Below are 14087 nucleotides of genomic sequence, written 5' to 3'. Positions count from 1 at the left end.
TTGTTTTTAAATCAAAGGTCAATCAAATTGGGCAACTGGTACTGGTAGCTCGTAAGTGACACATTTGGTGGCACATTTTGGTCCTTCGACCCGGATTGTTCGAAATGTACGGTCAGGGTCATCGAGGTGCTTTTAATAATAGAGGATTTTTCTTTTACTCTATATTAACCACTTGCGTACAACAATAGAATATAAGCGACATTATGAAATGTTAATTGCTATATCACGAATGAATGAAATATAACAGTCAAAGAGAGTGCCTTCGTCTGGTTATACTCTCGGGGCGTAACTCCCATGATTTATTTAATCACCACGCTTATGCTTAAGGCTAGTCTAAAGCCGCTGGAAAAATAGTACTATAAATACATAACAATTTATTATTGTAAATATACATATCACTAGATTAAACGACTACAATTAAACAATATTACAGACATAACAAACATTGAAAGATGTATTAATATGCTACTGTTTTACGTTTAATGGAAACTTTTTAGTTCTCTGAAAAATAATTAAGTTTATTAATTAGATGCACTTTCTTTGTTTGTTTCCAACTATCCAACCTTGTAAAAAAATGTGCGCAGGTGGCAAGTGAAGAAAAAGATGGCGCATTTAGTCCGAAATTCAAAGTATTTACATTTACCATCGCTATCTATACACTTTTGTCATCTTATAGGTAGTTCATTGATTCCTTTACTACAAAAAACCATCCGGACGGGAATCTATAAAAAAATTGGCAGTCGGTTGTGACTGCGCCATCAGAGTTGAGATTTACCTTAAAAGAAGTTATCCCAATTAAAAAAGGGTAATCTATTGGAGCAAGGTCAAATGTCTTAGACATTCCAATTGAAGCTCCTCTGATTTGGTAGCAGTGTTGTGCAGTGTGTGGTCTAGCGTTTTCGTGTAGCAGCAGTGGCCTAGAGTGATTGACCAGCTTTGGTTGCTTAGCTAGCTTTTCCCCTTGCCCAATTTGCTTCAAGTGGATTAATACAGTTTTATCAGTAACAGCGCAGCCTGCTGCTTACTCAGATGTAGTTTGCGATGGATCCGCTTCCACAATAGTCTTCAATTCTTCGTTATCTTCTTTCGTCTCCAGCCGTCCTCGGGGCTTGTTCTGCAGGATGAAATTTCTAGAACGAAAACGTTGGAACAAAAATGCAATATGTTTTCTTTGAGCCGTCTCTGCAATACTGGGACCACGGTGGAACTTGTAGTCGTAAATGCATGTTTCATGTTTTGCATTTTATAAATGAAGTGATAAGAGCAAAGAAGAAAAATTAAAACGGGAAAATGAAATGAAAAACAAATGCACGCATGTAAGCTGTAAAAAAATGAATTTGGAATTCCAAATTACCTCAAGAGCTATCTGCTCTAAATGTGGCCAAAATGACAAAACGCTATTTCATAAGGACCTAATATTTAGGCCTACCGTTAAAGTGGAGGCCTGGTTTTACTTTTTCAACATAAAGATCAAAAATAAAGTTAATTAGTTTCTAAGTTATCTAATTGTGTGATACAAGATAAAGCCAAAAATGAAATTTAAAAAATGAGCCTTTTCGTAGTATATACGCAGACGCTCACACACACACACGCAAACACACGACATATATAATACTGACACAAAGCTAGCGGACCATCCTGCAATCGTGCTCGCTTACACTATAACACATCAATAGAATCTATGTCCAATTAGGGAATGCATCTCGTTCCCCTGAGATCTCGTGCCATTTTTTGAGATCAATCCCGAAGATCATGCACACACACCCATACACGTTACAATACACACACAGACGGCGTAGACACACGAATATTTAGATCATATTTTACTAGGTTAAGGTAAGAGAAAGGCTTTTTTTCTTATGGGCTGTTTGTACCAACCATGATAGCCTTGTTAATCGCCCGCGCTTTGGCTGGTATTGCAGCTGGAGGCATCTTCGTGGTCATTCCTATGTATGTACGAGAGTTTAGTCAAACGAATATAATCGGTGAGAGAAATGTTATGTCTGATTGCTTAACGTAAATATTGTTATAATCAACTCGTGTAGTAATAATATTAATAATAATTAATACTTAAGCCCGTTTATTTACAATATTTGTAAATGTTGAATATACAGTTAAGATTTGTTATACTAATTTATTTTCTTGTTACGCGTAACGTAACGAACGGTTTACGCTCTCATATGAGTTATGATAAAATTATGGAAATCATGAAACTGCGATCTTCGAACGTCTTATTAATAATAACTACGCACAAACTGTGAAGTCACGCTCCAGAAATAAAGTATTTACTTCAACCTGATTATTCTGATGCAATCTGATGGTAACTATTGTTAATTCCAGTCAAAAATAAGGACTGGCGTCGGGGCTTCATACTCTTACTCATGGCACGACTGACCCTGACGTGGAATGGTTCCTTCGCGTGGGTTAAGGCGGTGCCAGCACTACGTCAAACCGTCTTGACAAAACGTACGAAGTCAATCCCCCACCGGTATACAAAACCGCGCCGAGGAACTTTGGTTACTGCACGGGCGTATTCAAACAATTCGCTTCCGACCGCCGACCCGTGCGGACGTCTGTTCAGTGCTCTCTCCGTGTGAGTCATCAGTGCTCTAGTGCTCTCTCGCTCGCTCGCGTGTGAGTCATCGCCGCTTGCCGCTGTACAGTGCGCACGCGCTGTCCGACCGCTGCCTTGCTGCCTGCTGCCCTCTCATTGGTCAATCCGATCCCTGCCTTGCTGCCTGCCGCCCTCTCATTGGTCGCTTCGCGTCTTCGGTGTTTGGACATCGGGTTGAAGGCTGCAATTTATGAACGCGGGTTTACCTGCGGCCCTCAGATAGCCACCTAACGGTGCCAAACGGTTATCTGTCGGTTAACGCCTTGTGCGGGAGTGTTTTTGTCCGGGGTGCATACACCGTGCCTTTTTCAAGGCGCGTAACAGCCCCTCCGCTTCCTCCAAGTCCTGTGCACGGCCGGGCCTCCTAGTAGGCACGTATTGGGGAGTAGGTACGCCAACTACTCTCTAGCAACCGGCTAAACCCAGGACCAGGACCCGTCCAACAGTGGACCTGTGGACGGGTCCTGTCACATCCGTAGGGGCTCTTATACCCAATCTCCTACGGGCTGGTTAGGTCGGTGACAAACCACACCTCCGCTATCACCAGCGGAGACACACCACATTGTAGGGCAAAATCACTAGCTTAGGTACTCACCTCACTTAGGCAAACTAGGTACACACACCCGTCGTCAACCTGTTGGCTTCCCGCCTTCAGAATGGCGTCCGGGGATCCACCCCCTGACATAAGAAGAATTCTGCTCTTTCTCCAAGAGCGCTTCCCCGACGCATTGCGGGCTTTTAACGAGTCCGTAACCGCGGATTCACCGCGTTCGCCGTCGCCATCGTCGCGTAAGGCGAAGAAAAATCCGGGAAGGCATCTCGACCCGTTACCCGCTCTCGCTCGCGCTCGCGCTCACCACTCCCTGAAGTGGGAAGCGCCAGCGATGAGGAGACGGGTCAAAATTCACGCCCCTCTTCGGTCATGTCGGCCCAAGCCGAGGTTCGAGTCTCACAGGAGACGCCCTTGCGCTAGCCGCGGGATAAAACGCCATTCTGGCCGAGCTACGCTCGCCAAAACAGCCCGAGCTGAGCTGTAAAGGCCCTTAAGGCCAACAGCGAGATTCCTTCTTTAAAAAAAAAAAAAAAAAAGCGTATTCAAACGACATAAACGTAACGACGACTTAAACGTAATATCCCGTGCAGGCCCGAGTACCTGAGGTGTCGTAGGGATTGGCAACAATAGCGGTACGTACGAAGTATTACCGGTATTCAAAGCCGCGCCGAGGAACTTTGGTTACTGCACGAGTGTTTTCAAACGAACACATAAACGTATTATCCCGTGCAGGCTTGAGTCTCTCAGGTGTCGTGGAGGTTGGTATTCAACAGTAAAATACAAAGAACTTAATAGAAAATTAAAAAAATTCGATAAATTTACATTATTATTGCCCTCGTTAATTCAAATAATGGAGTGTAAGAGAGAGAAATGCGTCACAAGCCTCTCTATCACTTGTTGGCGCTTGCACGCTCGGCTCAGGAGGAACGTGACAATGAGTCATGTAATTACGTGCGTACAGTCGGCGTTCATCGTAAATAGATAACATATTAAAAATGTATTTGGCATATATATCATTCAACTATGTTTTGTTTTCCAACTATATATGGAACAGCTGGAAAACGGGTAGATGTTTAATATTATGAATGTTGCCTCATTTTACTTAGTTATAAGTTGTAATTTGTTTTATTTCAGCCCCTCCACGTTGGTGCATATCTTCTGACGTTTATCGGTCACACAGGTATTGGAGTATCACTTTTACTTCACCAGGTCGGATATTCCACATCTTCTTGGATTCCCATACTGTTTATGATATCAGCTGTTTCCACGTATGTGGGTGGAGTCAGGCCGCTGCCCTATATCATCAGTGTTGAGATGTTCAACTTTCAGGTAACATATATATATATATATAGTGATATACCTTGATTTTTTCTTTGAATCTTATGATTTTAAATAATTTATGAAATAGTAGGTTTTTGATTACAGAAAATCCGCTGACTTTTACAATACACCAACTAAATAAAGCGTCTTTATATGGTGCTATTTTTTTTTGAATGAACGAAAGACGTATTTTTAAAACCCCTTGATGGAGCAGATTTTGCGTTGGTCTTCTTGAAGCCCACTGTTATTTTGCTGAGATTAGAACCTAGCCTATCTGTGTTATACATCTTATTTGTATACCACTGAATTCGACCCAAAACTCGTTGACTACACCCCTAACTCATTATTCTTCCATTCGTTATATATGCCCCACTGATTAAATTATTTCAAACGTGATTTTTATAGGTACGAGCAAATTTTAGGCCTGCTACACACCTTCGGCTGGTGTTTAATGTCATCTCAGCTCTTTGCCCTAGTTCGGCCCACTCGTGGACTCAATTGGACTTCATTACACGTTCATTCTTTTTGGAGTTATCAACCTTCTTGGTGCCTGTATTTCCATGTTTATACCGGAAACGAGGGGGAAAACGGAGGAAGAAGTTATGGGAAAATGGGCAAGAAAAGAATATGCCCTAGTTAAACAAAATCCCATATTATTGTATTTTAATAATTTATTTATATTTGAAGATATAAAAAAATTAAGATCTATATATATATCCACTCCACTTTAACGGTAGTACCAGTGACTCCAGAGTTGGTGGTGTTCTCGCTCAACGAATAAGTATTGCAATACAGCGAGGAAATGCTGCCAGCATTAAAGCATTTTCATAAGGAACTAACTTTTTAAATTTGTTTTAATTTTCTAATCATCAATTTTTTATTATTATGTAGGTTAAGAAAATTGTAAACACTGTATATTTGTATGTTATTATGTTATTTTATTCATAAAAATCAAAATACGTTTTAAGAGTAGACTTTTTTCATTTATGTAACCCACATTTAATTTTTGATCGTATTTTTGATAACAATAAAATATGTACACGTTTTAAAATAAATTTAGTAAAAACCAGTTGATGTCATTGATTTGAAATCTCCTACGTATAAACGGTTAATTTAGACTTAGACTTGACCTACACGGTTAAAATAAATTTATAATGTAGCAACAGCCATCTATCGAAATTTTCATAAAAACATGTATAAATATACAAAAGATTAATAAAATATTAAACTTTAAATTTTTTATGAAACTCATATTTCAGAAAAAATAACGTCAAAAAGTGAAAATATTAATTTCTAGATACATTCGAACATTCATGACGCTCTCCAGAAAACCTCTATTTTTGACACTGTTTTTCTGTCCCTTTGTACGAAAGGACCGTCGATGTGGTCTTTGCAAGAATTTCTAACGACCCATTTGTATAGTTCCGCCCTAGTGTATGTTATTATCCCACAGACAAGGCCTAAACTGTGTAATGAGTATGTTTTAAAGGTCTACCTTCAGATTTATATTAGCGTCCCCTAATAGATGCAAGTCATATTTCTTTGGCAGCTGTTCTTAATAATATTGTTACGAGCTAGGGGATCGGATAGAAAATGCCGTGGATTTATTCAAGGGTTTATTTCTTGAAAAATCAATGAGGAATTTATGAGCACAAATTACTTGCAGAAATGCACTTATAGCACACAAAAACAATCACTTACTACTCCACTTATGCACACTTTACACAGTACTTTGTCACTTGTATTCACTTTATCGCTTCGGTGTTTCTCTTTTGTTATCGCATTCAAAACTAAATCGCGTTTCAGCTCGCTTATATATCCCTGGGAATCATTCTAAACAATATTCGAGAACTCTCTAGGCGGGCTTGCTACTGCTACTACTTTTTTTTTAATAAAATAGGCAAAAAGGCAAACGGGCAGGAGGCTCACCTGGTTAAGTGATACCGCCGCCCATGGACACTCTCAATGCCAGAGGGCTCGCGAGTGCGTTGCTGGCCTTTTAAGAATTTGTACGCTCTTTTCTTGAAGGACCCTAAGTCGAATTGGTTCGGAAATACTTCAGTGGGCAGCTGGTTCCACATAGCGGTGGTGCGCTGCAAAAATTGCCTTGAAAAACGCTCAGTCGTGGAACGGCGGACGTCGAGGTGATACGGGTGGAATTTTGTATTCTGCCTCGACGTCCGATGATGAAACTCAGCTGCAGGTATTAATCCGAACAACTCCTCTGAACACTCTCCATGGTAAATGCGGTAGAAGATGCAGAGTGACCCCACATCTCTACGCAACGCCAAAGGATCGAGCCGCTCGGAGAGGGATTGGTCATCGACGATTCGAACCGCTCTTCGTTGGATACGGTCAAGTGAAAGGAGCTGGTACTGGGGAGCCCCCGCCCAGAGGTGAGAACAGTATTCCATGTGGGGCCGTATTTGCGCTTTATAGAGTTGCAAGCGGTGGCCCGGAGTGAAGTACCGTCTCGCCTTGCTGAGCACACCAAGCTTTTTGGAGGCTAATTTAGCCTTTCCCTCCAAATGACCGCGAAACTGAACGTCGTTCGATATGTCAACGCCAAGTATTCCGATGCTGGCTGTGGCTTCAAGAAGAGTGTTTTCGAAAAGAGGAGTAGCGACAAAGGGTATTTTTTTCGCGGAAAACGCGCAAACTTGTGTCTTCTTGGGGTTAAATTGGACTAGGTTTAGTCTACTCCAGTCCGAGACTCCCCGTAGTAGAGTTTCGACTTCAGACACAAGTTTGTTCCGGTTCTCATCGACAACTGCCCGAGAAATACCTGCCCGGCCAGTGTAAAGAGTATCCCCAGTGCTGTCGTCCGCATAGCAATGAATGTTGTTAAGTTGCAACATGTCATTGATATGCAGAAGAAACAGGGTCGGGGATAGAACACAGCCTTGTGGGACCCCAGCATTCACGGGTTTAAGATCGGAACATGCTCCGTCGACGACGACCTTGATGCTCCGATCGGCCAGAAAGCTGGAGATCCAGTCGCATAATTTCTCGGGAAGCCCGTAGGCTGGAAGCTTCGAGAGCAGTGCTACCACACCCGATCGAAGGCTTTCGCTATGTCCAAACTAACCGCTAGCGCCTCCCCCTTGGACTCAATTGCCTCTGCCCATCTATGTGTAAGGTATACTAGAAGGTCACGAAGGCCGAACGACCACGACGAAAGCCGTACTGATAATCGCTAATCAGCTGGTGGCCCTCTAGATACCTCAAGAGCTGGCTATTAATAATAGATTCCATTATTTTGGAGAACAAGGAGGTTATAGCTATTGGACGATAGTTGGAGTCTCAGCATGCTGATTATTATCTACATTTCGATAATTATATTTCTTAAATGTACTTTCATGACGCCAGCTTGCTCTCGCAAGAATTTCATTGTAGGGATATCTTTCTAAAAAAATTAGCAAAGCAATAACTGGTATACAACTACCCGATGCTTCGAAACATCACTACAATAGGGTTTCCTTAACCCAGCCCCCAAAGAACGTGGGCGTAGCTGGTCCTACAGGATCTGTCGTTGTAATAAACAAATTTGTCAAGGAGCCTTGTCTGCTATTATATACATTTATTAGTATCCTAAGCCAAAATAAGGGATTTAGATGCTTATTCAAGCAAGATAAAATATACAACTTGATTGTCTATACGTTCCTGTATCTGTTTTCGAACCGAAAATCGACGCAAGTGTTATAATCACCGTTAGTAAGAAAATGCTGAGATATGCGTTTCGAGAAATAAAATAAATTTTGTTCATCTAGTTTTAGGCTTTTCAAATAATGTAACGATCCTCGCGTCCCATACTGGGAACGTCTGAGCTATTGGTTTACTAATTTATTAATCACGTCAATTTGTTTATTGCTACGCACGTGGTGTTTATTTCTTTGTTTTCTTTGATCGCGGGGCCGACTGTTTACTTACCACATGTGCACTGTGCACTATCAGCTATTTTGTATACGTGTAAGCACTGTAAAGCCTTGTGACTTGAAAACCGAGTTCAATTTACGTAATTATTATTTCCACCTGTAATTGATCTTAGGTTAGTTACTTTATTATTTAGTTAGATCTTAGGTTACTTTAAATATAATGTTCGTGTTAAAGTTTTGCACTAGCCACTGTGCCTATCAATAAACGTTACAAAAATGAACAAGAATTGCGGCGGCTTGCTTTGGCGTGGTAAAAATTAAGTTCCAGTTTCAACCGCTAGGCGCTGAAGGCGGTGTCACGTAAAGGAAAAGGTACTGTGCTATCCCCATGGAATATAAATCACACGAAACAGATATTACAGACATTAAAACCTATGTCTTTATATATTGATACTTACTCCAAACGTGTCAATTGCTACTCTATTTGTTAATTCTCTAAAGTTCTTTAAGAATTATGTGGAAGGGATAAACATAAATGTCGATAAAAAATCATTGTTTACTAAACTTTTTAGTATGTGGCGCATGGAAAATCGTGGTTTCGTACACGAAACCATTCACAGTTCTTGATTAAAATAAAAGAAAAAAGTAATTAGAGTTACCATCGTAGTCTCTTTTTCACAACGTCAATAACAATGTTTACGGCGTAGCCGCTCTACTGATTACGTAGACAACACCAACGAGAATGCTATCATTACAGTAGGTGCAGAATTAAGTTCTTTATTTTTTTTAATATTTATTTCCCTGGTATGAAAAGAGCAATCACAATCTGAAATGAGAAAAAGCGGTTAGGACGAAAAATCACAGTTATAACAGCTATTTATATGTAAAAAAAGAACTTTAAATAAAAAAAATAACTCCACTCTGTAAGAAAAAATAATGATTAATATGTTTATTGATTGCTGTTGTTATTTGTTGTTGTAGTTATCTAGGACCAGGCGACTTTTAATTCATTGTCAGCCGTGATCGAATCATCAAGATCCGTTAAAATGTGTCGGGGACTTTGTAGTCAGAAAGACGTAGCTAAAGACGCTCACACGTATTGACGGGTTGAGACGCTTTTAAGCCTTGTCGAATTGTTTGGTTAGAATTAAGCCAAAACTTAACATTTGCTTCTGAAAGTCTTGCGAAGAGAAATACTAGAATGTGTCGGGATAAACAGAAATTATTTCCCAAAGGACGTCGTCTACTATTATAGATGCTCCTACATCCAGCTGTTTTGGTTTTGGTAGTAAATTTAACTAAGTTTTTTTAACGCATAAAAATGTGATTTTTTTTATTGACATAAGTCTAATCGTCGGTCAGCAAAAGACAAAACAAAAGATCCCACCTAAATACCCTAGTGGGAGTGCCATGCTGTTGCTTTCGGGCTTCAGCCAATCGGGCAGGCACGACCGGGGCAGTACCACTGTCTCACAGAAAACCGGCGTGAAGTGATGCAATAGGTTCATCTTATTGTACTCGCGTTTCGTGCGGTGAGTGAGACTCCCGGAGCCCATCAATTCTCCCCTCCCCCAGAATATGAAGATGCAGTTTAAACAGAGATTACCCCAGGGGGGTACCACACGTTTCCGCTGTGGAGAATCCCCCTCTGAGCGTCCATCATCGGAACAATCAGTATTCGGTGGTGGATGCACAGGCTGCCCTTCGTATTCTGGGGTGGGCAAAAACTGCTCAAAAAACTATAAGTTTCGATCTCGGGGCAAACGGAAGAATTTACCGAAGGCATCCCCTTCCACGCTCTCAGTGGACTTTACCAATGTTAGGGGGCTCAACTCTAATCTTAACGCGGTTCACTTTCACCTCGAAACTGCGAAGCCGGCCTTATTCTTCCTTACTGAGACTCAGATATCCTTCCCGGCTGATACTTCCTACCTCTCCTACCCGGGGTACAAATTGGAACATTCATTTGTGCCGCGGGCGGGAGTTTGCGTGTACGTCAGAGAGGATATCTGTTCTCGTCGCCTCGGGTCGCTTGAAGGAAGGGACCTATCTAGCCTCTGGCTGCGCGTAGACTGCGATGACCATCCGCGATTCTACGCATGCCTGTATAGGTCCCATAGCGGAAATACCGAAACTGAGCGACTCATTGAGCACATCCAAATGGCTACAGATTCCCTGCTCGAAGGGGTTCCTACCGCTGAAATCGTGATACTTGGCGATTTTAACGCTCACCATGCCGATTGGCTCGGTTCGGAAACCACCGATCACGCGGGAAGATCCTTTCACGACTTTGCTTTAGCTTACGACCTGTCACAAATGGTCCCTGCGATTACGCGAATACCAGATGTGGATGGTCATAAACCCTCTTTGTTGGACCTTCTGCTGACCTCACATCCGGAGACCTATCAAGTCTCTGTTGACCCGCCATTGGGTTCATCGGATCATTGTGTGGTCCGGAGTACTGTGCCTACTACGCGCCCTCCTCGGCCCCGTTTTTCGGGTTGTCGTCGTATTTGGCACTATCGGTCAGCAGATTGGGATGGGATGCGGTCTTTCTTTGCGTCCTACCCTTGGGGGCCTATGTGCTTTTCGTCGGAAGCTCCAGATTCCGTCGCTGCCTCTGTCGCCGAAGTGGTTCTGCAGGGCATGGAACTTTTTATTCCATTCTCTGCGGTGCCGATCGGTGGCAGGTCACAGCCCTGGTTTAAGCGTTCTTGCAAGGCGGCATCGCGTCGAAAGCGAGAATGCTTTAATGCATGGGCGGAGGCGGCGATATCTCGTGATGCCAATACCAGCGAACATAAAAAAGCATATAACTCAGCCTCCAGGTCCTTCAAACGGGAAATCGCTAAGGCAAAGTCAGAGCACATCGCCAGATTTGGCGAGAGATTGGCCCAACTCCCTTCTGGGACCCGAGCCTTCTGGTCTCTCGCCAAAGCTGTACAAGGGAATTTTTGTCAGCCATCGATACCACCGCTGCACAGAGAGGATGACTCGCTCGCCCACACTGCGAAGGAGAAGGCCGACCTCTTGGGCTGTCTCTTTGCGTCCAACTCGACTTTGGATGACCGGGGGAGATCACCACCGGCGATTTCGCGGTGTGATAACTCAATGCCGGAAATCACATTCCAGCAACGTGCTGTTCGCAGAGCACTATCTTCCTTGGACATTCATAAGTCGAGCGGGCCGGATGGTATCCCTCCAATTGTGCTGCGTACATGTGCTCCTGAGTTGGCTCCGGTCCTGACGCGCCTTTTCCGGTACCTGTACTCGCTCGGCACTGTCCCGAAGTGCTGGAAGACCGCTTCGATACATCCGATCCCTAAAAAAGGCGATCGCACTGATCCATCCAACTATCGCCCAATCGCAATAACCTCCTTGTTCTCCAAAATAATGGAATCCATTATTAATGGCCAGCTCTTGAGTTATCTAGAGGGCCACCAGCTGATTAGCGATTATCAGTACGGCTTTCGTCGTGGTCGTTCAGCTGGTGACCTTCTAGTATACCTTACTCATAGATGGGCAGAGGCAATTGAGTCCAAGGGGGAGGCACTAGCGGTTAGTTTGGACATAGCGAAAGCCTTCGATCGGGTGTGGCACAAAGCACTGCTCTCGAAGCTACCAGCCTACGGGCTTCCTGAGAAATTATGCGACTGGATCTCCAGCTTTCTAGCCGATCGGAGCATCAAGGTCGTCGTCGACGGAGCATGTTCCGACCTTAAACCCGTGAATGCTGGGGTCCCACAAGGCTGTGTTCTGTCCCCGACCCTGTTTCTTCTGCATATCAATGACATGTTGCAACTTAGCAACATTCATTGCTATGCGGACGACAGCACTGGGGATACTCTTTACACTGTCCGGGCAGGTATTTCTCGGGCAGTTGTCGATGAGAACCGGAACAAACTTGTGTCTGAAGTCGAAACTCTTTTACGTGGAGTCTCGGACTGGGGTAGACTAAACCTAGTCCAATTTAACCCCAAGAAGACACAAGTTTGCGCGTTTTCCGCGAAAAAAATACCCTTTGTCGCTACTCCTCTTTTCGAAAACACTCTTCTTGAAGCCACAGCCAGCATCGGAATACTTGGCGTTGACATATCGAACGACGTTCAGTTTCGCGGTCATTTGGAGGGAAAGGCTAAATTAGCCTCCAAAAAGCTTGGTGTGCTCAGCAAGGCGAGACGGTACTTCACTCCGGGCCACCGCTTGCAACTCTATAAAGCGCAAATACGGCCCCACATGGAATACTGTTCTCACCTCTGGGCGGGGGCTCCCCAGTACCAGCTCCTTCCACTTGACCGTATCCAACGAAGAGCGGTTCGAATCGTCGATGACCAATCCCTCTCCGAGCGGCTCGATCCTTTGGCGTTGCGTAGAGATGTGGGGTCACTCTGCATCTTCTACCGCATTTACCATGGAGAGTGTTCAGAGGAGTTGTTCGGATTAATACCTGCAGCTGAGTTTCAGCATCGGACGTCGAGGCAAAATACAAAATTCCACCCGTATCACCTCGACGTCCGACGTTCCACGACTGAGCGTTTCTCAAGGCAATTTTTGCCGCGCACCACCGCTATGTGGAACCAGCTGCCCACTGAAGTATTTCCGAACCAATTCGACTTAGGGTCCTTCAAGAAAAGAGCGTACAAATTCTTAAAAGGCCGGCAACGCACTCGCGAGCCCTCTGGCATTGAGAGTGTCCATGGGCGGCGGTATCACTTAACATCAGGTGAGCCTCCTGCCCGTTTGCCCCCTATTTTATAAAAAAAAAAATAAAAAATACTCAACTGAAATAATTTATTATAATAAATTGTACAGATTGGTTTATAACTAAGTCAAAATCGCCTTAAACATCTAGCCAAGATTTCATCATACATGTTTAGACCTTGCTATTTGCTTTTCATATCACAAAACTGTGTAAAAATAATTAAAATTAAACCAAAATAAACATATTGGACGATAACATTCTTATATTTAATTTTCAGTTTAACACGATATAAAAATTGTTGACTTATGTTACTTACTTAAAGCGATAATATTCTCGTTTTATTTTTAATTTCAATAACCTTACAATTCAGGGTGTGCCGGAATGTGACTTAATGTCCTATATGGGGCAGAGGGCGTCCACGGTGAGTTCAGATCGGTGCCTCATATACGAAGCTCAAGTCATTTTACACCACGCTCAAAGTGTTTCCGGCTCTCATTGCCTCATCTGCAACTGTATGGCGCCTAATTTGGTTGGGACGGCCACGCTTCTACTTTCCTGTCAATCAAGCGACGCAAGTGGAAATGGACATTCACTCCGAAGGAATTCCAATTATATCAGTTAAACAAAAATAATGCACCTTAAGACATCATCATATATATTATTTGTTCAGTAGTAAACATACATACAACGAATCCACAAGATTTTTAAGAAAAATACATTTGTTTAGGCGTGCATAATGTTACAAAAGTGTTCATGATGCAAAAATTATAAAAATCAGTTTCTAAGGGTGGCTGATAAAATTGGATATACCAACGTAACCTGAAGTTATTTTTTCAAAGACTCGATCTTCGGCCATTTTATGTTATTGGTTCTTACGAGTAGTCGTTTACTTTATTTCCATTCTTTTCAACGGTCACAGTATAAAAAGTACGGTTTGTTTAAGCAGATGAAGATAAACCTTATGTAGTCATACCAGCTGAGAACGATTGAAGGCCGTACTATAAATGTAGAATGAGGCAAAAA

Source organism: Pieris brassicae, chromosome 9 (assembly GCF_905147105.1).
Source record: "Pieris brassicae chromosome 9, ilPieBrab1.1, whole genome shotgun sequence".
Lineage (NCBI taxonomy): Eukaryota > Metazoa > Arthropoda > Insecta > Lepidoptera > Pieridae > Pieris > Pieris brassicae.
This window is presented reverse-complemented; position numbering follows the sequence as displayed.